Below are 26,463 nucleotides of genomic sequence, written 5' to 3' on the forward strand. Positions count from 1 at the left end.
AATTTAAGGCTACTCCATTTCCCTAATGAGGTCTGGCTCTTGGACATCCAGCTTCTTCCTCCTGGTGTCAATAATCAGCTCTTTGGCTTTGCAGACATAGAGTGAGAGGTTGTCGTTGTGGCATCGCTTAAGCAGATATTCAGTCACCGCCTCTGATTCAGCCAACAAGACCCCCAAGACCTTGTGAATAATGCTGACATACAACTGTCAAGTTCAGCTATTACTGTGCAGCCTTTTGGTTTAAAGATATCAGTGATGAAAAGTAATCAGTGGCAGGTTACCTCTTATTCTTCTAAGCATTGATCTTCCACTCTTTCATCTTTGAAGTCTTTTTGTAATTTTGTCACATGGCATCTTATGAATGGGCAGCTTCTCTTTTAAACTCAGGATTGTACAGAACTGATCCTTTTGTTTTTCCTGCAAAAGCATTGAAACAAGAGGAGATATTTTGGGGTGAGGCTATTTAATTCTCTCTTATTTCAACATACAACTAGGAATTGAGTCGATGGATTCACTTGCAGTCCGGCGTCAAATATATTTTTTAAAATAGTGTGGAACAGTTGTTCATTTACTTGTAGCCTAATCTGCATTGCTCCCAAAGATAAGTCAGCTTGATTCAATTAAAAACACTCGCATTTAAATTGCAAAGGTTTTACGTTCAAAACTTCCTCTTGTACTTGTGTATAAATCAGTGCCATGGCAAGGGAATGCTGCACTTTTTAAGATATATTCTGGCTGAATTGTAGCATTAATCTCATTTAATATCACATCTGGTCTAATCTCATATAGCACAACTTTACCTGGGCACTGCAGAGAATTGGCAACCCTGCTTATAAGCAAGTGTTTTATTGAAGAGCATTCCCCAGAGTAGACTGAAATGCAAGGCTGTCGCAAGAGACTGCAGTTTCTGGAACATAGAAACGCGTGATTGTTTGTCGCTCCAGTCTTCCAATAAGTTAAGCACCAACTCTAGCATCCGGTACTACAGTGCAGATCCCAGGCACCAAGCCAGTCTGGGATTCCATTCACCTGCTTCTGTTCAGAGAGCCCCTGCAGTGTTATACAACTGGCCTGTTAGATTAGCTGATTGCCAGCCTCCAGGTAGAAACAAAACATCAAATGATACTGGAAGGAACAGCACATACAAGGTTGTGAGGCCTGTGATTATGTGCTCAGCTGAAGTTGGTTCTTAACTAACCTTCAAAGTTCAACATCCAGAGTAAATTTATTATCGAAAAATACACGTCAGCAACTCTGAGATTCATTTTCTTGTGGGCAATCAAAGTAAATACAAGAAACACAATATAATCAATGAAAGAGCACTCCCAACAAGACAGACAACAGCCAATGTCCAAAAAAAAACAAACACTGCAAATACAGAAAGAACAAGAAATAATAATAAATAGATAAATAAGCAATAAATATTGAGAACATGAGACAAAGAATCCTTGAAATGTTGTGGGAACAGTTCAGTGATGGGGTGAATGAGGATGAGTGGAATTATCCTCTCTGGTTCTAGAGCCTGATGGTTAAAGGGTAATAATTGTTCCTGAATGTGGTGGTGTGGGTCCTGAGGCTCCTGCCCTCTCTTCCTGATGGCAGCAGAGAGAAGAGAGCATGGCCTGGATGGTGGGGGTCCTTGAAGATGAATGCTGCTTTCCTGTGACAGTGTTCCATGTAGTTGTGCTCAATGGTGGGGAGAGCTTCACCCATAATGGACTGGGCCATATCAACTGTTTGTTAGATTTTCTATACAAGGGCATTGGTATTTTCATACCAGGGCATAAAAGAATCAGACAAAATATACATTCCATCACACATGTATAGAAGCTTGTCAATGTTTTAGAATACATGCTGAATCTTCGCAAACTTCTAAGAAAGTAGAGGCACTTTCATCAAGTGATATTTCAAGTGGTATCTCAAATGTGATTCCAGCATCACTGAAGAAAGACAATTACTCATCATGGGATGAGATCCCATATAAATTTATTACATATATAGCACTGACATCCCAAGGTGCTTATCAACTAATGAATTGATTCTGGAATCAAATACAAAACTGGCAAATGCAGTAAATTAAGAGATAAGGAAATATCATCTTTCTATTACCAAGATGATTTATTAACAAATGTAGTATCAGGAATATAAAATAGTTGCTCAGTAAAGACAAGATTTTCTCAGTTTAAGGTAATTGCTAATATGAGAACTTTGTGCGCTGGTGCTCAGAGAACAATCTGTCTCTTAACACAGCAAAGATGAAGGAGCTAGTTATCAATTTTGGAAAGTCACGGGATGATGAGTACACTCCAGTGTACATTAACGGAGACATAGCGGAAAGAGTGTCCAGTTTCAGGTTTCTGGGTATACATATCTCAGAAGACCTTACATGGTCCACTAACACCACTACAATAGTTAAGAAAGCACAGCAACGTTTGTTTTTACTCAGGATGCTGAAGAAAGCGGGTCTACCAAACAAATGCTGTTGACCTTTTACCACTGTACCACAGAGAGCATCTTAACATACTGCATCTCTGTGTGGTATCTCAGTTATATAGCAGCTGATAGGAAAGCGCTTCAGCGGGTCCTCTCTCGCGCTCAGAAGATCATCGGGACACAGCTCCCAGCCCGGGAGGGCACCTACAGCTCTCACTGCCTAAGGAAAGCTACAAACATCTGTAAGGACAGTACACACCCATACAATCATCTGTTTGAACTTCTTCCATCTGGCAGATGTTATAAGATTTTCTATGCCCAAACTACCATACTGAAAAATAGCTTTTCCCCCAGAGCTATAATTGCTCTGAACCAATCAATCAAGCATCATCCATAAATTTGTTATATTGCTACTTTAATACTGGTTTTACGGTTTCTGGTTGTACTGGCTGGTTACTTGATTTTATTTATTGTTTATTTATTTTATTTGTGTTTTATATCATTGAGTATGGGAGTTGCAAACTCATTTTTGCTGTATTGGTGCATGACAAGTTGTACTATGCAATGACAATAAAGATATTTCATTTTCATTTCATTTTTTTCATTTTCATATTGCAGTATATGTGTTAGCTTTTTCTCATAGCACCTTTGTCACTGAGTCATACAAGGGTTTGTATCTTACTGTAGAAATTAAAAGTAATTGGACACAAGCAAGAAGTTTTCCATGGACAACTAACATCACTGAAACAGAATATACAGTTATTTTCACTACACTGCTTGCAAGACTTTGAACAGGTTTCTTGCTACATTTCCCCAGACTACAGCAATGACTACAGTTCCATCAAAATTGTTTGGCTTTAAAATATCTGAGAAGTGCTGTTACATAAAAAGTAACTCTTTTTATCATGACAATGAAGACTAAAATTCATTTCAGTTTCCTGTTATCCTGTTTTGTATCCAGCATCTCCAGATCCTGGAGTCACAATCAATCAGAAAGGACAGACAAGTTGTAACAATATCAATACAGTATAACAGAGCAAGTTCCTAGTTTGAGAGCCTGCTTGCATTTCAGGACATGTTACATTTCAAAGTGCATTTGTTTCAGGCACATTATTTTGAGCAATATTGAGTCACTTCTCTGTGGTTCCATCAGCTAACCACTGTTATCTGAAAAACGTTTACTTTCACTGGCCTAGTGAGGTCATTAAACTTGTTTCTTTTACATAGATACTTTTGGTGTTCTGGAAGTCCAGCTCATAGCTGCAGTCACTTCATTTTCACATTATGCACTCTGCATATGAAGATCTCTTCCCTGGCATCACAACCTTGGTTTTTATCCACTGAGGACGAGTGCATCACCAAAAAAGGCAGTACTAATTGCCCTTGATCAGCCTCTTAATTGTCAATCTCAAAATTGGGTTTGGAGCTAGATTATGCAAGGGTGTATCAGATGGTAAATCAGATGTATCAGATTTGTGGCTATCATTACTCTGTCCAATTGGTTGTGCTGCCAAATTCCAGGTTATCAATTGAATTTTAATTACACAGTTTTTATGATGGGATTTGATCTCTGATCTTTGCTAGTGCAGGCCTTCCTTTATTAGTTTGGTAATTTAATTTATACACCTTGGGTACAATTACAACCCCTCTCTTTCATTTCTCAAGCAGATACAAGAGACAGCAGGCGCTGTAATCAAACAACCTGCTGGAGAAAATAGTTGGGTCAGGAAGTACCTTGGGACTGTGGATGCTGCTCAGTCTAGCAGATTGCTTGTTGCTTATTCAAACTAAAGGCTGACCTTTTCCTTTCTGTTGTATCAGCTACTGACAATGAGCATGGTTATCAGGAATTACAGAGGTATCCCGATCAGCTGAGTAAGTGGACTGAGTAATGGCAACTGGGTTTTAATTTGGATTAGTGCAATGTTCTGCATTTTGGGAAGACAAATCAGTGTAGGGTACTCACAGTGAACAGTAGGGCCTGGGGAATGTGATGGAACAGAGGGACTGCAGAGTATGTTGTTCTCTGAAAGCAGCATTACAGATGGATAGGTGGTGAAGAAGGCTTTAGGCTTGATGGCCTTCATCAGTGATGGCTTTGAGTACAGTTATTAGGATGTTTTGTTGCAGGAGTACAAGTCATTGATGAGGCCTCATTTAGAATAATCTATTCATTTTTGTTCATCCTACTATAGAAATTATGCCAGAGTAGAGGTGACTTTCAGGGATGTTCCAGCATTTCAAGAGACCAAGTTATGATGAAAATTTGAGCAGGTTGGGACTTTCTTCACTGGAGTGTAGTTCAATTAAGGGGTGGTTGTTCTTATAAAGGTTCATTAAATCATTGTCTTTTTCCCAGTATTGGAGAACCAAGAACTAAAAAATGTACACTCAGTGGCCTCTTTATTAAGTACCACCTGTACAGCAGCTCGTTAATGCAAATATCTAATCAGCCAATCATGTGGCAGTAACTCAATGTATAAAAGCATACAGACATGGTCAAGAGGTTTAGTTGTTGTCCAGACTAAACATAAGAATGGGAAAGAAATGTGTTCTAAGTGATGTTGACTGTGGAATGATTGTTGCTACCAGAAGGAGTGGTTTGAGTATTGCAGAAACTGCTGATCTCCTGTAATTTTTATGCACAACAATCTCTAGAGTTTACTGACAATGGTGTGAAAAACACAAAACATCAAGTGGGGAAAAATCCCTTGTTAATGAGAGAGGTCGGGGAAATGGCCAGACTGGTACAAGCTGACAAGAAGGTGACAGTAACTCAAATAACCACACATTACAATATTGGTTTGCAGAAGAGCATCTCTGGATGCACAGCATTCCCCAAACCTTGAACTGGATGGGCTACAGCAGCAGAGGACCATGAACATACACTCAATGACCACTTTATTAGGTACAAGAGATACCACTGAGTCCAGGTTTAAGGTGTGCGAGATAAGCAATTTCATTGAAACCTGAGGGGAAACTTTTTCATGCAAAGGGTAGTTGGGATATGGAATGAGTTGCCAGAGGATGTAGTTGAGACAGGTACATTAACATTTAAAAAGCACTTAGACTGGTACATGCATAAGAAAGGCCACACCCTGTCGAATGGGACTAGCTAATATTGTTCATCATGGACCAGTTGGTCTGAAATGTCTGTTTTTGTGCTGTTTATCTCTATAACTCTTTAACTCTGTTTCGTGTCCACCCTGAAATGTCTCACTTGTCTTAAACTGGGTGCTATCATTTGATATGAAAGTTAAACACGTATTTCATCTTACCCAACATCTGTTCCCCCTTCTGCAATTCCACCCCACTCTCACCCCTATGAAAACTAATAACAAAAATCTGAAATAATATACACAATATGTTAGATGTACTCAGCAAGTCAGGCAGCATCTGTGGAACAGGAACAACACTTCAACAGGATTGAGAATAGTGAAAGTAAAGAGTTTTTCAAGATGCAAGAAAACAAAGAGAGGACAGACTACAAACCTGTCTATGATAGAAGGAAGGCAGGTGAGAGTAAAAGACAAAAACAGTGTCAAGTTAGCACTAGTCTGAAGGAGATGAAAGTGCATAATATTTACCTGAAGCCTCACACTTGTTCTATTATTCCCCATTAACTTAGCTAACACCAGATTTTTTACAGGAGCAGGTTCCTCTGATTCTTCTGGGTCCTAGTCCCTTTACGCTGTTCGTGATCCTGATGTATTTATTTACTGGGAACCAGACGTGAGAGACTCTGAGTTTTCACTCAGCTTGTGACTGGTAAAGAAAATTATCCTAATAACAAAGACTTGTCTTACAGTTTTACGTAAATCACACAAAAAGATATATTATTTTCCTTGCAACAAAAGATTGCCAGAAATGACAGAAACAGTTCCCATTTACCTCAGCAATATGAATTTACTCCATCCCACTGAACTCACAGTACAGGTGTTTTAAACCAGTACAATATATAATACCTGAAGCTGAAAATCTCTGCTCCCAGTGTGGAATCCTCCAACTAAAGGCATATAAATCAGAGAATTTATTGCTAAGGTTGCTTTCATTTATCAGTTGTTAATTTTAATGAAGAATATTTACACTGCCATTCCTGATTTGTAGTCTTATTACAGGAATACCATTGGACCATAAAAACACATATCATTAATGTAGCGGTGCAACCTGTATATTCCACATCAGGCTGAAATAAATTAGGTCCTTCACTTCGAATGGATTTTGAAATGCTCCGAAGTTTGTCTATTTGATATTCACACTTTAACAGAATCTGATTAACCAAGTAATTACTTTCTGTGAGAGGAAATAGGGTGGGATGATAGTGTAGTGTTTATCACAATGTTTCTACAGCACCCGAGACATGGGTTCAATTCCTGCCACTGCCTGTAAGGAGTTTGTACATTCTCTCCATGAATGTGTGGATTTCCTCCAGGTGCTCTGGTTTCCTCCCAAATGCCATAGATGTATTGGTTGGACGATTAATTGATCACATTGGTATAACTGGTCGGTGGGGGTATAACAGTCAGAAGGGACTGTTACTGTCCAGTATCTCTAAATAAATGAAATAATAAAATGTGTTTAAAAATACATGTTCATTTGTAATTGAGCATATGGAGAAGAAAATTATCATTTGAGCTGTTCTAATTTGGCACCGATTTAATAGAAAACTATTTCTACAACAGGAGAGCAGAAGGTTACAGTAACACCTCTGAATGTTTTTCTTAACAGGGGCTCCTATGAGGCATTTCCACCACAGGTTTAGGTATTTTCTTAAATACTAATGAGACACAGCAGTAAATGCATGAAACACTATATTATTCCACATCACTTAACTTTCCATTCCTATTTTTTTTTGTTTATTCATGATGTATAACATGCATTAAATCAAATTTAGGGTAGATTTATTTTAATGTATTTATATTTCATCAGACTTCATGTAATATAGCCCAGTACACTCAACAACCTGTTTACGAGCTATACATAGACTTAAGCTAAATGTTGTAAATAGACTTTAACTATTGGAGGGTCAATTTCCTCTCTTGTCTTTCCATTAAACTATAGGTTTTACTAATTCACATGTTTGCAATATAATATGTGGGTACAGCCCATAACAATGCAGAAAAAGACAGGCAATTAAAAGCACAGCCGAACACATTAGAACATTTGCGGATCAGCTGAATCAGAACCAGACTTAGTACCACTGGCATATGTTATGAAATTTGTTGTTTTGCGGCAGCAGGACATTGCAATACATAAAAAAACTATACATATATATAAAATTCAATTAAATTAATAATGCAGAAAGAGAAAAAAATAGTGAGATACTGTACATGGGTTCATTGTCCATTCAGAAATCTGGTGGCTGACGGGGGAAGCTGTCCTTGAATTGTTGAGTTTATGTCTTCAGGTTCCTGTAGCTCCCCTTTAATGGTAGCAATGAGTGAGGGCATGTCGTTGATGATGGAGGTCCCTGGCGATGGATGCCTCCTTGTTGAGGCATCACCTTTTGAAGGTGTCCAGGATGCTGGGGAGTCTAGTGTCCATGATGGTGCCAGATGAGCTTACAACGTTCTTCAGCTTTTTCCAATCCAGTGCAGTGGCCCCTCCATACAGTCAGTGATTCAACAAAGTTGGAATGCTCTCCACAGTACATCTGACAAAATTTGCCGGTCTCTTCAGTAACAAACCAATTCTTCTAAAACATCTAGTGAAATGTAGCCACTGTCATCCTTTCTTTGTAATTGCATCGATATGTTGGGCCCCAGATAAATCCTCAGAGATGCTGACATCCAGGAACGTGAAACTGCTCAGCTTTCCACTGCTGATCCATTGATGAAGACTGCTGTGAGTTCCCTGGACTTCCCCTTCCTGAAGCCTACAATCAATTCCTTAGTCTTAATGACATTGAGTGCAAGGTTGTTGCTGTGACACCACTCAACCAGCTGATCAATCTTGCTCCTAAATGCCTCCTCATCACTATTTGAAATTCTGCTAACCACAGTTGTGTCATCAGCAAATGTTGGAGTTGCAGTTATGCCTGGCCACACAGTTATGGGTGTAGAGAGGGTAGAGCACTGGGTTAAGCACACATCCTTGAGGTGCGTCACTGTTGATTGTCAGTGAGAAGGAGATGTTATTTCTGATCCACACTGACTGTGGTCTCTCACTGAGGAAGTTAAGGATCCTGTTATAGAGAGAGGTACAGAGGCCCAGGTTTTGGAGCTTGTTTATCAGAACTGAGGGTAAGATTGTGCTGAATACCAAGTGACAATAAATAATCAGCAGTCTGAGGTAGGTATTGCTATTGTCCAGGGGATCCAAGGCTGATGGAGAGCCAGTGAGATTGCATCTGCTGTAGACCTATTGTGGCGATAGGCAAATTGCAGCAGATCCAGGTCCTTGCTTAAGCTGGAGTTGATTTAAGATATGGCCAGCCTCTCAAAGCACCTCATCACAGTAGATGTGAGTGCAGCTGGGCAATAGTTGTTGAGAAAACTCACCCTGCTCTTCATGGGCACTGGTATGATTGTTGCTCTTTTGAAACAGGTGGGAACCTCTGACTGCAGCCATGAGAGATTGAAGATGTCCTTGAACACTCCCACACTCCCACCAGTTGGTTGGCACAGATTTTCAATGCCCTACCCAGTACATCATCAGGACCTGACGCCTTGCAAGGGTTCACCCTCTTGAAAGATTTTCTGATGTCAGCCTCCAAAACAGAGATCACAGGATCACCGAATATTGCAGGAATTTACATGGATGTAGTTTTATTCTCCCTTTCAAAGTGTGCATAAAAGTTGTTGAAGCTCATCTGGGAGTGAAGTATCACAGCCATTTATGATGTTATGTTTCATTTTCTAGGAAGTAATGGCCTGCAAACCCTGCAGAGCTGATATGCATCCAATTCCATTTCAAACCTCAAATGGAATTGATTTTTATCTGTAGGCCATACCTAGACGTCTTGTATAGTTCCAGATCATCAGCCTTGAATGCCACAGATTAGTATGACTCTGTGTGTGTCTTTGCATTTACATAAGGTTTATGAGATGAACTAATAATGTTTCCTTCTCCGACATTCAGAATATTTATGTAAATCTGTCATTATACCCATGGTGTGTGCGTGTGTGTGTGTGTGTGTGTGTGTGTTCAATTAAATAAAATGCTGGGTACCCTGAGAAGAAACTGCCGCTCACGTAGTAAATCTGTCAAGGACACGGCATGCAAGACACTTGTCCATCCAAAGCTTGAGTATTTCGCAGCCATATGAGACCCCCATCAAGCTAACAATAAGAAGTCCATCGAAAAAAATCCAACACCGTGCTGATCGTTTTGTGTTAAATGATTACAGCAGGTATTCCAGTGTCACCAACATGCTCTCTAAACTTTAATGAGAACCACTTGAAATCCGACGTATTAAACTACGGTTAATTTTCATTTTCAAAGAAGTTCACAACATCGCTCCATCAAGCATCCAAATTCGTCACAGGGTCAGTTCAACTCGACAGCAAACTGGACCTCACATATTGGAAACTCCTTCATTCAATGACTCCCTCTACCCAAGATCAACAAGAGAGTGGAATCTTCTGTCGCCAGACCTGTGCAGAATTTCTGACATTAATATTTTTAAAGATAGACTCAATCAAATCGATTTAGTAGATCTAGTCAAAGAAGCTCACTTTACAATTTAACTCCCACGCCGTTCACAGCAACTGCGCGTTATAACAGCCGTCTGGCAGTGCTTGCGCAGTACCAAGCAGAAGCAGAATTATTCAGATTCTATGGAAGTGTACATAGAAGGGAACTGCAAATTATAACAATACACTTGGTATTTGGAGCGCTAACACAATATTATTACAGCTTGGGGCATTCAGTTTGGAGTTCAATACTAGCACCGCCTTGAAGGATTATGTGGAATGCGTGGTTTTTTTCCAGATGCTTCAGTTCCCTCCCACAGTTCAAAGGCTTACTGGGTATGTTAATTTGTTATTGTAAATTCTCCTGTGATTAGGCTAGGGTTGATCGGGTTTGTTTTGGGTTGATGGGGTGGCATGGTTCAAAAGGCCAGAAGGGCCTGCTTCATGATATATCACTAAATACATACATATACTGATTAATAAGTGAGCAGAATAATGAACAAAGTCTTTAACAGATTTAAAACACTACCCTAAGACATGCAAACACATTGAGGAGAAGTGAGCAAGGCATCAAGGGACTTAGGAACATAAATTACTAAAAAAATTAGCTTGCAATTACTTATACCAATCAATAGGTGCAGGCTTCAACAAAACAGCCCAGGTACAGATTTTGCAGTTAGAGGCAAAACAATAATGAATAATCCACAAAGGCTCCAAAGCTTGGCCTATCTTAACATCTGTTACTGGCAAGAGTTCGGATCAGACCAACAATGTTCATATTAAATACATTGAACCAATCAGAACAAGGACACGCAATTAACAAGTACCACTTGAGACTGTAAATGCTAGAATCTGGGACAACAATCAATCCACTGGAGGAACTCAACGGAACAAGCGGTATTTGTGGGAAAGGAGTTGTCAATGTTTCAGGTTTCGTGATCCAGTACTGATGCAGGTTTTCACCCAAAACATTAAATTCCCCCACAGGTGCTGCTTGATCCATTGAATTCCTCCAGCAGATTATATACTGCAATAGTTTCTACTTATTCACAGAGCAGAAAGGTTTTGCCTCCGGGCTGTTAAAAGTGCAACAACTTTTATCCACACAGACACCTCTGACCTATAAGCTCAAACACGGCTTCACATGTGTCCTGGCTACTTGCTAATGGAGGTCACTCTCATCTCCCTATGCTCAAGATCATTCCTGTTTGCAGCTGATTACCGCTGGCACCTCTATTTGTTCCTCGCTGCTGCAATAGAGATGTCGTCTGGACTCCATAATGAAGGAGGAAGGACTTTGTCTTCTTTTCTTCTGTCCCCACTAGAACAAAGAGCTTTGCTTTCTTTGCAGGATTCCCCAAATGCAGGCATTCAGAGTCAGCACTCAAGTCCTTATGATGATTTCCAAGAGGAACATTTAGCCATGGAAGGTTGCTCTAGACGTTTCTTTCAAAGAAAGCACCTCCTGTTGACAATGACCTTCACTAGTTTCTCCAAGCCCCTCTAACCCCTCAGGGTCCCTTCTCCAAGTCCCTTTCTTTCCTGAGTTCCCATTACTTCAGCACCCATTGGCTTAACAACAGCACTTCATTGTAGTTGGATGATTGCTTTTTGCCTTAAAGCTCATGCCATATGCTGAGATCAGTGAGGACCATACGGTGCACAATTGGGAATGTCAATGGCAGTTTCAGGATGCCATTGCACTGGGGGACATTTAGCTCAGACAGTTCATCAAAAGTTAGATTTATGCCATGTTTGTGGGAACTCTGAAACCATTTTAATGCCAAATAAAGGGCAAAGAGCAATTTCCAGGCTCGCATCTTGAACTTAGAACAATCTACGAAAAATTCCAAAGACCACAAATAGAGAATCACATGATATGCTTAAAAGGATAAGATATTTATTTTCATAGAGAGATATTAGAAGTTATAGCTTAAAAGGACCAAGAGTTATTTTGTGTATACAGTGATACAGCACATCTGAATCAATTGTAGAATTTGTGTCAGCTTGGAATATCGCTTGTTTTGCCTGAATTCCAAAGGCTAGGCTATTTAGATCTCTCTTAAAGCTGACTGTAGGTCACAAAATCAAGTGATATTGTATGAAACAGACAATATAAGCTTAAGGAACAAAATTGTTTTAATGACAAAACTCAGCTTGGCAGATTTACTGCAGGCTACACCAAATATGGATGCAGCAGAATCACTTGTGAGGTTTGCCATGATTTTTTTTCCAGAATTTCACATAACTGCATAAGAGAGATAAATATGATCAACTACGCATCAGTGAAGTGTGATGTGCTCCCACCTGTGCACATAACATTTTATTAGCTCACTTCACATTTAGAGAAAAATGAATTTTAAACCGAACAGTTAGTTAGACCCCAGATTTTTAAATGTTCTCTGAAAGGACCTAGAATTAATCTACAATGACAAAATATAATAAGATAAAACACAGACTTGATCACCCAATAAAAACCTATGCACTAGATATAGACACGCCAAATGCATACTCAGATCTGTCCACACAGCAAAATTCCATTGCGGAGCAGAGAATGGATCTACCTGGAAGAGCCACCTCACAGGCTAGTCAACCAATGGCCCGACAGAGTTGTGCTCATGAATTCAAACCATTCAGTAATGTTCTAATTACTCCATCACAATCCAACGAAAGGACAAGGGCCCCAGAAATGATGTTGCTCTGGGATTGACAACATAGAGGTGCAAGGCTGCATGCAGTTTCAGGGCAAGCAAAGACAAGGGGAAGAGCTACTCATTACAACCCACTACCCTGCATCAGCAATCCTGTCGTCCCTCCAATTTGAACAATGAAGGGGGAGGAAAAGTAGAAGCAGACATGCTTGCTCTGACATATTGTGTAGGAGACAATGGCGTTTCATGTGTATGTGTGATCTTAAGCCTATTTCACGCATTGGTGTGTGAGTAGTTCAGGATTTTTGAATAATTCAGGAGAAACACTCTGTGCTATCCTGCATCTCAGAACAGTCCTCAATATCAAGCATTTCTTTCACAATTGGCACACTACCATATATCAATTGATGCCAATTCCTTTGATATGATGATATGGCACTGGAATATGTGGTGACACTTGCCAGCTGCCCGCAGCACATCCTTGGGTATGTTGGTTGTTATCACAAATGACACATTTCACAGTATGTTTTGATGCACTGTACATGTGAAAAATATATCTAAATCCAAAATGTTTCTAATTTATATATCATAACTTTTTAAGAACATGCTTATTAATTCAAGCCCTCCCACTAAGCCTCAGCTGTGGCAGTATGTTTGTGCCCTTGAGCAAGGCACTTAATCACACATTGCTCTAGTCTGTGCGAGGAGTGACGCCCCACACAGACTTCCAATCTGAGCCTTGTAAGGCATGAAAATTCTCGACGCAGGACTCTCATGGTCTGAGTCGACGTTCCCTCCCCCCCCCCCCCCACTACACTAGTCATGGAACTTATTCTTGGAATATACGCGTAGCTGATTGTTCGGATTGAATTGGTTTAGCGCCTTTGCTGTGGTAAGGCTTTTGATGCTTTTCATGACAATCGATGAAGAAGTGCCTTCCTGTGAGGTTGTGGTATCGTAACAAAAGTGTCTTACATCAGTAGCTAATTTTGACTGTCCCAATAATTTTGTAATCATGTGGACATGGAAGTAGACAATGTTCTTTTTCTTAATGGTTTTATTCAAATCATTGGCATTTAAATATGTGCTCATCTTTCTTTTGAGTTACTACCATTGAACTGATCCAAACTGCTTTGGCTTTGTTATCAGACCTAGAATAGCTATCTGACCAGTTCCCAACATTAGATTTACTGTTTCATTGAGCCTGATTAGACAATGTAGATAGCCCAATTATGTTGTTAAACTCCAGTCGATATCTCTATATCAGATACATAGAATTTGATAAATAAACAAGAGAAAATCTGCAGATGCTGGAAATCCAAGCAAGACACACAAAATGATGGAGGAACTCAGCAGGCCATGCAACATCAATGGAAAAGAGTACAGCCAATGTTTCGGGCCGAGACCCTTCATCAGGGCAGGAGAAAAAAGATGCAAAGTCAGAGTAAGAAGGTGGGGGGAGGGGAGGAAGAAGTACAAGGTGGTAGGTGATAGGTGAAACTAGGAGAGGGGGAGTGGTGAAGTAAAGAGCTGGTAAGTTGACTGGTGACAGAGATAAAGGGCTGGAGAAAGGGGAATCTGAATAGAGAGGACAGAAAGGCATGGAAGAAAGGGAAGGGAGAGAAGCACCAAGGGGAGGTGATAGGCTGGTAAGGAGACAATATGAGAGAGGGAAATGGGAATGGGGATTGGGGAATGGTGAAGGAAGTTCAAGAAACTGATGTTCATGCCATCAGGTTGGAGGCTACCCAGATGATGATATAAGGTGTTGGTCCTCCAACCTGAGTGTGGCCTCATTGCAGCAGTAGGGGAGGCCATGGACGGTCTTGTCAGAATGGGAATGGGAAGTAGAATTAAATTGGATGAACAATGAACACTGGGAGTCCCGCTTTTTCTGGAGGACAGAGCATAGGTCCTCATTGAAGCAGTCTCCCAATCTATGTCAGGTCTCGTCAATATACAGGAGGCTACACTGGGAGCACCGGATACAGTCGGTGACCACAACAAGTTCACGGGTGAAGTGTTGCCTCACCTGGAAGGACTGTTTAGGGCCCAGAATGGTAGTGAGGGAGGAGGTATAGGAGTAGGTGAGGTACTTGTTCCACTTGCAAGGATGAGTACCAGAAGGGAGATCAGTGGGGAGGGACAAGTGTATAAAGGAGTCACGTAGGGAGTGATCCCTGCAGAAAGCAGAAAGTAGGGGAGAGGAGGGAAAGATGTGCTTGGTGGCGGGACCCTGCTGGAGATTGGGGAAGTTCCAAAGAATTATGTGCTGGACATGGAGGCTGGTGGGGTGGTAGCTGAAGACAAGTGGGACTCTATCCCTGGTGAGGTGGCGGGTGGCTGGGGTGAGGGCAGATGTGCACAAAATGGAAGAGATGTGGGTAAGGGCTACATTGATGTTGGAAGGAGGAAAGCCCCTTTCTTTGAAGGAGGAGGACATCTCATTAGCTCTGGAATTAATGGTTAATTAATTTTATATTCACTTATCACATATACAGTGACTACAGTGAATGGCATCATCAATATATTCAATATTATCCATGCTTAACCATGCCTTTGTCCGAAACAGAGATCTTTATTGTCAAGCTATAGTTAGCACACAATTATAATCATCCCACAAAACCATAATCTATGCCTGGTCTATCAGGTCTGCTGGTATGATTACAACTAGAAGGCCTTAAACCACCACTCCTGAATATCCTACTGGAAAATATACTGTCTCTGGAAAATAAGATTGAAGTTTGCAGTGCCAGAGACATCAGGAACTGCTGTGTACTTTGTTTCATGGAAACATGACTTAACCCCACCATTTTGGATACAGTGCTGCAACCCGATGGCATCACCACTTACCTCAAAGACAAGTCAGTTGAGTCTTTAAATGTAGAAGAGGGGGAGTACGCTTCATGATTAACTCATGGTGGAGCACAGACGTGGTGGTTCTGTCCCAGTCCTGCTCACCCAAACCGAAACATCCATCGGTCGCATGTCGTCTATTTTATCTGTCGAGGGAGTTTTCTGCCATTATCCTGGTAGTGATGTGCATTCTACCTCAGGCCAGCATCAGGCAGGCACTGAACAAGTTGAGCACCATGATCAGCAGTCATGAAACAGCACACCCTAATGCCTTCCCTCTCATTTCAGGGGATTTTGAAGAAGTCTGTGAACAACTACTATCAACTTAACACCTGTGCAACCAGAGGAAACAACACACTTGACCACTGCTAAACCACCATCAAGAATGCTTATCATGCCATCTCAGGCTCACACTTAGGAAAGTCTATTCACCCAGCTGTACTCCTACTCCCAGAGTACAGGCAGGGACTAAAGACCACAATACCAGTGGTGAAGAACAAGAAGGCATAGTCAAGGGGGGGAGGGGGGCAGAGAAGTGCTAACAGGACTGCTTTTACTCAGTGGTCTGGACAATATTCAGGGAATGTCTGTATTGAGATTCGTCAATATTGAGAGGAATAGATAGAGTGGACAGCCAGTGCCTCTTCCCCAGGGCACCACTGCTCAATACAAGAGGACATGTCTTTAAGGTAAGGGGTGGGAAGTTCAAGGGGGATATTAGAGGAAGGTTTTTTACTCAGAGAGTGGTTGGTGCGTGGAATGCACTGCCTGAGTCAGTGGTGGAGGCAGATACACTGGTGAAATTTAAGAGACTACTAGACAGGTATATGGAGGAATTTAAGGTGGTTGGTTATATGGGAGGCAGGGTTTAAGGGTCAGCATAAAATTGTGGGCCAAAGGGCCTGTACTGTGCTATACTATTCTATGTTCTATGTTCTATTCATCTTCAAATGTGAATGAATACACCACAGTGTCACCAGCTTCATCAAAACCTGCATGGATGAATGTGTGCCTTTGAGACATGCTCAAACCAAAAGACATGGATGAACCCAGAGATTCATAGTATGCTAAGGGCTAGATCTATGGTATTCAACATACCCCAAAAACTGGTGGGGAAACTGTCCTTGCTGGGTCTCAACACCTCTCTCTGCATTTGGATACTGGACTTCTTAACAGCAAGGCAACAGCTGGTTGTGTGGGTAGCAACATCTCTTGTCCCATTATGCCGAGCACTGGTGCTCACCAATGCTGTGTGCTCAGCCTGCAGCTGCTCACACTGCAGAAGCATGACTGTGTCACAGGATCCAGCACAAATCATGCGTTCAAGTTTGCGGATGACACAACAGTGGTTGGCCTCATCAAGAACGATGATGAGATGGAGTATAGAGAGGAAGTGGAGTGGCTGGTGGGTTGGTTTGAGAGGAGCTAGTCCCTTAATATCACCTCCCTGAAGAAGAAGAAGATACAGCAATGACTCCACTTCCTAAGCAGATAGAGGCAAGCAAGGCTGCCTCCCCCATCTTAAATGTGTTTTACACAAGCACCATGTACTACTGAGAGTATCCTGACAAGTCGCATTTCCATCTGGTATGGGAACAGTTGAGCATCGGACCTGAAGTCCCTACAAAAAACTGTAAGAACAGCTGAGAGGGTCATAGAAGTCTCACTACCATCCATCGGACTCATTTATTAGCATCACTGCATAAACCGGGCCTTCGGTATTATTAAGTTTCCCGCCCATCCATCCACCATCCTCTTTGCCGACAGCAACTTACCTATTGCCACAATAGGTCTACAGCTGATACAAACTCACCGGCTCTCCACCCGGCCTTGGATCTCCTGAACACTACCAGTACCTAAGTCAAGCTGCAGTTTATTGATTACAGCTCAGCATTCAGCATCATCATAACCTCAGTACTAATCAACAAGTTTCAAAACCTGAGCCTCTGTACTTCCCTCTACAACTGCATTCTTGATTTCCTCATCAGGTGCAGATCAGAAATAATATCTTCTTCCTGCTGACAATCTATACTGGTGCGCCTCAGTGATGAGCACTTAGCCCACTTCTCTAATCCCCCTACACCTATGACTGTGTGGCTAGGCACAGCTCAAATGCCTTCCGCAAATTTGTTGGCACAACTATTGTTGGCAAGACTTCAGATGGTGCTGAGGAAGCGTACAGAAGTCAGGTGGATCAGCCGGTTGAGTTTCAAGTTCTTGGGTGCCAATGTCGCAGGAGATCTATCCTGGGCTAAACATAGTTATGCAATTATAAAGAAGACACAACAGTTGCTATATTTCATTGGGAGTTTGAGGAGAATTGGTATGTCACCAAAGACAGTTGCAAATTTCTACAGATGTGCCATGGAGAGCAGTTGCACAGGATCAGAACAAAGCTGAAGAAAGTTGCAAAATCATCCAATCCATCGTGGGTACTAGCCTCTCTAGCATCGAAGACATCTTCAAAAGGCGATGCCTCAAAAAAGTGGCATCTATCATTATGGATACCTATCACTCAGCACATGCCCTCTTCTCATTGCTACCATCAAGGAGAAAGTACAGGAGCCTGAAGACACACGCTCGATGGTCAAAGAACAGCTTCTTCCCCACTACCACCAGATTTCTGAATGGACTATGAACTCATGTACACTACCACACTATTTAATTTCTTTATTTATTTCTCATCGTAATTTATAGTTTTAACGTCTTGCAATATACTGCTGCCACAAAACAATATATTTCATATATTTCAACATATGCCAGTGTTATTAAAAGTGTTTCTGATTCTGATTCTCTCACAGTGAAATGGGTTCCACGTGAAATCTAATTACAGATTAAGTGACTCCAATTCTATTTCAAGTTTAAAATCTTTGCTCACTTTTTCAGTACGCACAGTAAATATGAATATATTGTTTTCCCATGTCCATTTATAATTTCAGTCAGCTGTCTGGCTCCAATTTAGGTGTAACACACTTACCACCATCCAAAACAAAGATTTCAATGACAACAAAATCTATTATCCTTGGTTCCTCATCAATTGTTCTGGTTGTCTGTCTATGTGCAGTTGACTTTTTCAATGATATTTTTTTCTAGAATAATAGTTCTTTTTGTACTAGCTCTCACCAAAATCACCGGATTTATTTCATTATTCCTTCCGCAGTTCCGAAGCTCCTGTATCCTTAGAATTTCTTTAGTTTTAAATTGACATTTATTCTGTGAACCCAAGAGATTTCTTTGGGATTAAGTACTGTGTTTGTATTGGTATAGGTGAGCTCCTGCAAGAGAAATCTCAACTGTTTTGTCTAGTTTCCAGTTAGTTTCTCGAAACAATCCTTTTCACACTCTGGTGAGACCTGAAACTTCAAACACAGGTCACCTCTTGGTACTTCTTCCAAAATATTTATATGAAGCCTGTACCTTTCTTCATTCAGTTTATGCAACATTGTTCTACATGGGTCATGTTCCTATGAAATCTGCACTTCCAAAAAGGAATGTTTTTGCATAGTTGACTGTACTTACAGAACCTCAATGTATTTACAAAATCACCCTGTGTTTATTCTCAGCTTTGGCACAGTATGTCCAGGTGAAATTATCACCACATAATTCTGCCACTATTAAGGCAAGAGGTGCTGGTGCTTGGACCCATTCTTTTCCTGTGCTCCAAATCATCAGCACAGTACAGTCTTGCCAAGTAGATTTGGAATATTCTTCACTTATCTGCAACACTTCCATTGCACATCTTGAGAGTCTGTCTTGATTAGAGCATTTCTTCCAAACCATTATCGGCACAGTGAAGATTTCAAGTAACGTTTAAATAGAACCAGTCTCAAGATGGTAAATTGGTTTATTATTGTCATATGCACTAAAATAGAGTGAAGAGCTTTGTTTTGGACGCCATCCATACAGATTATTTCATTACAACAGTGCATTTAGGTAGAACAAGGGAAAACAATGATAAAAACGGAATACTGTAAAGTGTTACTGTTACAGAGGAAGTTCAGACCACACAAGCAAGAAGCTCCAAGGTCATAACACGGTACACTGCGAAATGAAGAGTCCAGAAGACCTTTTAACTGTCTTATAACAATGGGATAGAAGCTGCCTTGAACCGGTTGATAGAGTTTTCAGGGTTTTACTTTCAGCTTCATCATGGGAGAAGAAAGAATGTCCAGGATGAGTGGTGTTTTTGATTATGTTGGCTGTTTTCCCAAGGCAGTAATAAGTGTAGACAGGGTTCATGGAAGAGAAAATCTGCAGATGCTGGAAATCCAAGCAACACACACAAAATGCTGGAGGAACTCAGCAGGCCAGGCACCACCCATGGAAAAGAGTACAGTCGACGTACCTTCAGCAGGAAGGTTTGGTTTCCATGATGTGCTGAACTGTGTCCACAGCCTCTGCAGTTTCTTGTGGCCTTGGGCAGAGCAGTTACCATACCAAACCATAATGCATCTGCATGGAATGTCTTCTATAGTACATTGCTAAAAATTGGTGAGGATCAAAGGAGACATGCCAAATTTCTTTAGCCTCCAGAGGAAGTAGAGATGTTGGTGCATTGCCTTGACATCTCCAAACTTGAGTCATAGAATCATACAACTTAAGCTACGTCCAAACTAGACCGGATAAATCCGTAACCGAAGCTTTTTCTCTTCGTTTTGACCCTCCGTCCACACTGAAATGGCGTTTTCCTCCCCCGAAAATGGAGTTTTTCTAAAACGCTGTCCAGAGTGTTTAAATCTGAAAACGCCGGTTGGGCGGTGTAGTGTGTACAAGGTAACCGGAAGTTTTAAAAACGCTGTCATGACGTGCCGGAACAGATAGTGGCAGCAGCATGGCACTTCATTGTTTTCTTGAACGGAACCTCCAACACCACAACAACAATGTCTGACAATAGATGTGTAATAGCCCAATGTAACATTGTATGGAAATACAAGATAACACTGATGCAGACATGTTTTACACATTTAACAAGGTGCTTTATTAATGTAGTACTTGTGCAAACATTCAATAGATGCAATTGTCACTACTTCTAAAATGTCATTTTTAAGTAGTAGCTTATATTTGGCATAGACTTGAAAATGTTAAGGCCAAAAAAGGAAAATTGTAAGTTCCACTTTTACTCAGGTAAAAATAAAATCACTTTCGCCCAGTAACTCGTTTTATTGCACATGTTAAATACAGCAAAATAACACAGAAAGACATGACAAAAGTAAAGGCAAACAAATGAGGTAACAGCAAATTTCGCTTTTGCCCAGTAACAAGCCTTATTGCATTTAGTTGTAGCTGTCGTCCCTTTCATTAGTGAAGAGACTATAGCTGTAGGAAATGTTTCCAGGGTGACCCTTCTGTGGGAGTGGGGAAGATGTTGGTGGGGCCACCTGCGGGTCTGTATGTCCATATGTGTAGCTATTGTAGTGACTGTGAAGCTGGTATTGTGGCAGTGAAAAGTACTTGGGGGGGGGGGAGCCATCGTATTCCTCATCATTGCAAATCCCTCTGCAACAGAGTTAGTCAGTTTTTCAATGTTCGTCGTCAGCCAGGTCATACTGTCCGTGAACTCCCTGTCGGTTGCCTCCATACACTCCAGTAATTGAGTTTTTAGATTTAAGTCCTCCTGCGTGAGAGCCAACAGCTGTCAATCATTTGGCAATTTCCTTTTAAGTTTTTCCAGTCTGTAACTGGACAAACGCACACCAAGTATACCGTTTCCTCTTCGCTTGTTTTCTGTGTGTCCTGCGCATGCCCAGTAGGAGGAAATTTGCCCAAATACCCATTTTAATGTGGACAGAGGTGTTTTCAAAAACGCCTGGTGTGGACACCAATTGTTTTAACGCAAAACCGGCGTTTTCAAAATTATCTGGTCTAGTGTGGACGTAGCCTTAGAAATAGTTCTTTCAACCACTGAGTCTGTGACAAGCATCAAGCACTCTGTTTACACCGATCCCATTTTCATCTTCCCACATTCCCATCAATTCCCTCCAAATTCCACTATCACTGACACACTAGTGGCAATTTACAGTACTGTGCAAAAGGCTTAGGCACCCCAGGTTTTTAGTATAAATTTTGTTTTAGATGTTTATGTTTTGTCTTCTGCATTAGTGTGTCAGTAGGAAAGAACAAGTTTTATATTTCCAAACATTCATTTTCCAAAAAATTACAGAGAAATACTTGTATTTCATTAGAGAAAGTAACATATTAACTAATAGTTCAGAAACACAAGAAAGTCTGCTGATGCTGGAAATGCAAAGCATCACACACAAAATGCTGGAGGAACTCAGCAGGTCAAGGCGGAGATCCTTCTTCAGAACTGGAAAGGAAGGAGGAAGACACCAGAATAAAAAGGTGGGGGGAGGGAAAGAAGAGCTGAAAGGTGATAGGTGAAGTCAGGTGGGTGGGAAAGGTAAAGGCTGGGGAAGAAGGAATCTGATAGGAGATGAGAGTGGACCATAAGAGGGGAAAGTGATAGACAGGTGATAAGAGTTAAGAGGCCAGAGTGGGGATTAGAGGAAGAGGGAAGGGGGAGGGAAAATATTACCAGAAAGAGAAACCGATATTCATGTCATCAGGTTGGAGGCTACTCAGACAGAATATAAGGTGTTTCTCTACATACTGAGGGTGGCCTCATCTTGGCACTAAAGGAGGCCATGGACCAACATGTCAGAACAGGAATGGGAATTAAAATGTTTGGCCACTGGGAAGTTCTGCTTTTGGCAGATGGAGCAGAGGTGCTTTACGAAACAGTGGGTCTCACCAAGGTGCAGGATGCCTCATCGGGAGCACCCGGTACCATAGACGGCCCTAACAGATTCACGATGAAGTGTTGCCTCAACTGGAAGGACTGTTTAGGGCCCTGAATGGAGGTGAGGGAGGAGGTGAATGTGTAGGTGTAGCACTTGGGCTCCTTGCAGGGATAAGTGGGAGGGAGATTAGTGTGGTGGGACAAATGGACAAGGGACCTTTGGAGGCAGTGATCACTGCAAAAAGTGGAAAGGGGGGAAATAAAGATATGTTTAGTGGCAGGATCCCTTTGGAAATGGGGGAAGTTGTGGACAATGAAATGTTGAACATGGAGGCTCTTGGGGCAGTAGTTATGGACAAGAGGAACCCTATCACTTTTAAGACAGCAGGAAGATGGGGTGAGCATGGATGTTTCAGGAATAGAAGCAGCATCAATAGTGGAGGGAGGGATACTTCATTCTTTCAAGAAGAAGGATATCTCCTGTGCCTTAGAAAGGAAAGTTTCATCCTGGGAACAGATACGGCAGAGGTGATGGAATTGAGAAAATGGCATTGCATTTTTACAGGAGGTAAGTGGGAAGTGGGAAGTGGGAAGCCATGGAAGCTGAGTGCAGCAGATGAGAGATCCATCAAGCTGATGTCCCTTTTAAATTCACTGCTATCAGCTCTGAGCTCGCAGAAACCTCCAGAACCCAAGCACATCTCCCTACATACAGTTTGGAGTAATCTTGTCCTAAGTGGTCTTCATGGAAGAATTGCTGCCAAAAAGCCATTCCTCCAAATTGCAAACAAAGCCCAGAGACTTCACCACACACAAAAACACAAGGATTGGAGTGCTGAACAATGGCAGCAAGTGCTCTGGACTGACAAGTCAAAAACTTAAATTTTTGTCTCAACTTGGAGAGCACTACAATTGGACGAGTGTCTGCAGGCAATAGTGAAGCACGATGGAGGTTCCCTACAGGTGTGGTGCTGCATTTCTGCAAATGGAGTTGGCGATCTGGTCAAAATTAATGGAATTCTCAAGCAGGTTCTCATCCATCACACAATACCATCAGGGAGGTGTCTGATCGGTTCCAGCTTCATTCTACAGCAGGACAATGACCCAAACATATGGCCAGGGTCATAAACAACCACCTTCAGCGAAAAGAAGAACAAGGAGTTCTGCAGCAAATGGTGTGGTCTCCACAGAGCTCGGATCTCAACATCATTGAGGTTGCCTGGAGAGACAGAAGCAAGCAAGACAGCCACAGGCTACAGAAGAACTGTGGCAAGTTCTCCAAGATGCTTGAAACAATCTACAGCACAACAGAGTATCTAAGAAAATTGATGCAGCTTTGAATGCAAGGCATGGTCACACCAAATATTAATTTGATTTAGTTTTTTCACTGCCTACTATAGAGTACATTTTTTGATATTTAGAAACTTTGTATTTCATTATTTTGAAAGCATCTTTGCTTCACAGAATTTTTTACACATGCGCAGTACTGTATATTGGCCAATCTACTAATCTGCACGTATTTGGGAGGAGACCTGATCACCAAGGGGAAAGCTATGTGCTTTCAAGGAAAATGTTTAGACTCCACAAAGGCTCCACCAGGAATGAACGTAAGTCACTTGAGCTGCAAGCAGCAACTTTATTAACTTTATCACCCCAAAAGTGAAAGCTCATTTTTAAATAATTGTCTTTTTAAGTATATTTCTTTTTAAATCATTTGCTGACTCTGATCAATTCCTCTTTGATCAATGAACATACATTAGGTTTTTATGAAGAGGTAATATACACATAAATTGAAGTTTAATAATAAAGTAAGCACATACATCTAGAAATCAATGCTTACTTTTACTTCAGGCGTGAAGTGAATATTGCTGCCCCATTGGTGGGAGATTTCTCATTGTCATAATTATGATACTAATAAAACTTACATTTAAAGAAAAGTTAGGGAGGCTTTCAGCTCGATAGTTATGTTAAAATGCAGCCCTCATTCCCCAATAGCAGCTGCCTATGGGAACCACAGCTGCTGTGTCTTCAGCACTGTGAATTACAGAAAGCACCTCTCGGCCACCACAGTGCAGTCACATAACAGTTGTCTTGAGAGCGAAGGAAAGTAAATGGAAACAGAAACATGCGCTTTCAGGTTGTGATCACACTGACTCCACTCATCTGTTGGTTGAAATCGACACCTGTGCCATAGCTGGCTCCAAGGGATCAAACACAGGTTCATCAAAGTAATGTACGTAGCAGTTAATAGGCCTCAGCAACATTATGGAGTATTGAATACTTGAGTGGACAGGTGCCTTAGTAAAGGGCCTATAATTCATGTCTCCTTCTCAATTTGTTGATGGATTTTTCTTTTGTTTCATAGAAAGTTAAAAGTGAAATTCTTTCATGTGTGATTTGCAAATATAAAATAGGTATAACTGAGCTCAATGTGGTATTCCAGATGCAGGTGTCTCCAGACTAGCTCTTGGCACACTTATGAACCATCCGGAGCAAAGCTGTTGGGTCTCATTCAACACTGCCACCGTTATGTCATATGCCCATCACACAAGCAAGCCCAAGGTGTAGCAAAGACTAGAGGCCATTACAACAGCTGTCCAGCAGCAAGTTGTTGTACTTTAGCAACTTGGATTCTTGCCATCTGTTCCATATCCTGCAATTAACACTCAGCTCATTGTATAGATCTGTCTGTAGGTTTTCACAAATAAACTAAAGTGAGGTGTTTCATGTTAAACAAAATCTGTAACACATTTTATTGAACACCACAAAACTTAACACAACAAAAGCGCACTAAAAACCTTTTATATAATAACGTCATCATGCCAGACCAGCCTCTTAAGGCGAAACCCCAACTCAATTTTGCTTTGTGAATTATGTATGTTTCTCCCAAGTACATTACCCTACACAGCGCCTCCCCCAAGCATTCACTAAAGGGATTGTGAGCCCGTCTGGAGCTCAAACGAGCTGCCTGGCAGGGGTCCTGTGTTCCGTGGGTGGAGGAGCCACAACCACAGTTGTGTGTTGACATGCTCAAGGCCATGTTGTGATGCTGGGGCATGTTAGCGGGGTACTCCAAATCTTGGTGGGCCGGTTTAAGGTGATCTACTGAAATAGGTTCAGGCCCACCCGGCTTATCTATGATAAAAGGATTTTCTCCCCATTCCAAAACATGGAACGGGCCATCGTAAGGTGGCCTACAGGGATGTTGGTGTGAGTCATGGCGGATGGCTGTGCACCATGGTGGGAGGTAGGAATAGGTGAAAAGGAATTGAATTTACTGAGGAAGAATTAACACTGTAGAGAGGCCGATCAAGTGGTCGTGGCATCAGGAATGAAATCACCTGTCACTCGTAACGGCTTCCCATACACCAACATAGCCACGGACGACTGCAGGTGCTTCTTTGGAGCAGTTCTGAGCCCCTGCAGGACCCATGGGAGACGATCATGCCAACACTCATCGGTCAGGGAAGCCCTCAGAGCAGCCTTTAAGGAGTGGCGAAACTGCTCGCATAGGCCATTGGACTGTGGGTGATACACTATGGTGTGGTGTAGCCTAACACTGAGGTTCTAGGCCATTGTAGCCCAGAGGGATGAAATTAATTGGGGACCGTGGTCAGAGGAAATATTAGATGAGTGCCAAACCAAGCAACCCAGGTGCTGATGAATGCCTGAGCCACGTCTATGGCTTTCGTCGATTCCAGAGAGGATGACGTTTGGCCACCTGGTGGTACAGTCCACTATGGTAAGAAGGTACATGAAAGGGGAAGGGGACCAACAAGATGCACATCCAAATGATTAAACTATTGCCAACAGACCTCAAAAGGTGCCAATGGTGCCTGAAAATGACAGCTAATTTTTGTCTGCTGGCACTCCACACCAGCTGCAGTCCAATCACACATGTTCTTTCTATGGCTGTGCCAAACTAACTTTAGTGTAACCAGTTTCTGTGAGGTCTTCCAGCCCAGCAGCAAGAGGCCACATAAGGAGTCAAAAACAATTCGTCTCCAGTTTGCGGGCACAATGGGGTGAGGGCGGCCAGTTGAGACATCGCAAAGGAGAGAAACCCCAGCTCCCCCAAACTTAATGCCAGCCAACTGCAGACCCATGACTGCTGTTCGGTAAGCCTGGACCACTGGGTCAGTAACTTGGT

The sequence above is a fragment of the Mobula birostris genome, chromosome 9 (genome assembly GCF_030028105.1).
Source record: "Mobula birostris isolate sMobBir1 chromosome 9, sMobBir1.hap1, whole genome shotgun sequence".
In the NCBI taxonomy this organism is placed as follows: Eukaryota; Metazoa; Chordata; class Chondrichthyes; order Myliobatiformes; family Myliobatidae; genus Mobula; species Mobula birostris.